The sequence below is a fragment of the Drosophila grimshawi genome, unplaced genomic scaffold, assembly GCF_018153295.1.
Source record: "Drosophila grimshawi isolate 15287-2541.00 unplaced genomic scaffold, ASM1815329v1 contig_311, whole genome shotgun sequence".
Classification (NCBI taxonomy): domain Eukaryota; kingdom Metazoa; phylum Arthropoda; class Insecta; order Diptera; family Drosophilidae; genus Drosophila; species Drosophila grimshawi.
The window spans coordinates 7,907,805-7,909,769 of record NW_025063098.1 but is presented as its reverse complement, the minus strand read 5'-3'; the positions used below and the strand labels follow the sequence as shown (position 1 = coordinate 7,909,769).

Genomic DNA, 1,965 nt, shown 5'->3' with positions numbered 1-1,965 from the left:
TACATGACCATTGTTGCCTGTGACTTGACCACATGTTTTTGTCCGCCCATAATTTCAACTCTTAGCTTAGTCAGTCAAAATACGAATGTATGTCATTATTTCAATTTTGTGTGTTCCATTCAAAAGTTGACTGCTTTTTCCTATTTGTTTTATGCATTGTGTCGCGAAAAGTGATTTATTCATTTATTTAAATTCTTTGCCAGACAAAAATGTTGAAGTAAAAAACATTGTTTACATCTCATTCGACATTCAGGGTATTCCACAGTCGAATTACCTAGAAAATATATCATTTAACAGGAGCTATATTTACACACATATATTAAATTGTGTCGGTGTTGAGTATTAAATGCATACAAAGTGGCTCTCTTAAATGTATTCATAATTTACTCCAAACGTTGCTGCCACAATGTGCAATCTGCCGCCAGCCACACAGCGCATATTAATATCCACACATTCCATTAATTAATTTGCAATATGAATAATTACTCTTGAATGATGCATCATTGGATGCTGGTATGCTTTAAACGCGTTTAAATATGAAGTGCTTTAAATTTGGTTAGACATGTAAAGTTAAATAGTTATTTCTATTATTTACCAAACTAAATGTGGTTAATTTCACGGCTCATTGTTTACATTATAATGCAAAATAAACTACAAAAAAAGTATATAATAAAAACAGTTGTTGCGACGAGGATGGGATTCGAACCCACGCGTGCAGAGCACATTGGATTAGCAGTCCAACGCCTTAACCTCTCGGCCACCTCGTCTGCTCCGTCGAGCAGCTCTCAGAACCCAACATAAACTAAGCGTTTTCGGCTGCTAATCAGCACAACGCCAACAAAGTTACGTACTTACCTATCCTATGTATGTATGTATGTGTACATATTCAGGGCTAGCACAGATAGTGAAATGATGGAATAACATGAACATGTTTTATTTTGGTAATTGATTTCGATTATTATGCTTTATCAATTGAAGCAAACTGCAACTAACTAAATATGTATCTAATAAATGAAACGAAAATAATATATTACTGACAGGTGCGTTACTCTTGGTGCTAAACGCCCACACGCACTGTTCTAATTTCATTGAGATTTCACTGCCACACATTTCTTTAGTTTAATTTAAATATTTGTTTTTTGGTTTTACTGCCTCGTCTGTACTAATCGATGTACAAATGTATGTAATATTTTTTCCGTTTCGGTTTTTATACACTGAATACATTAAATGGGAATATGAGTATGATGAACTCAAGCAACAGTATGTCACAGGCAGAAGAATAAATGACGTATATTCTGGAGCAGCATCCAATCGTTTTGCATTGTCCTGTCTATATGAATAAACCGATCTCAGAGATAATAAGAATTAGAATATAAATCAAACTTATTTCTTTTGATCGATACCTCTCTTCGTTTCGAGAATATCGATATAAATCAATAAAATACACAATTGTAAAAGTATAGCCTACCAATTAATACTTAATATACACGGAATTAATATTGATAAACTATTGCATTCAGTTCGGCTAACAAACACAGAGTTTGTTATATAAGATATCTTCTAGTTGAGCTCTCTCTAACTTGTTGGTGTTCGTCTTGTGAGCTCATTGGTTTCTATGCATTAATTGATTCAAATTTATTTGCCAATTTGCAATGCACTTTTAACAAGCTGAATGAGCTTTATGGCATGCCAAATATTAACCTACATAAATTTGTTGAATTTCATAAAAAAATAAACTTAATTGGAAAAATACAAAAAAAAATAAAGTAAAGCATTTAAGAATAATAATTTTTAATACTTAAGCACCCTTAGAGATAAGCAAATGTTTTTAGAATACTGAGATTAACAATTTGATTATTTTCTGCGATGTACAAAAATTTATTACTCAGTTTATTTACTCTGAGATAATCAAATCATTAAAAATATTGATTTAGGTACATGTCATTTTTGGTTGAGAAAAAAAAC

The 1,965-nt window shown here is 31.9% G+C and overlaps 1 non-coding gene across 1 annotated transcript; it reads right to left on the bottom strand.

Moving 5' to 3' along the window:
- Window positions 1-685: 685 nt before the first annotated feature.
- On the bottom strand, window positions 686-767 carry Trnas-gcu. Its single transcript has one exon. It is a non-coding gene; the product is annotated as a tRNA-Ser (tRNA).
- Window positions 768-1,965: the final 1,198 nt, after the last annotated feature.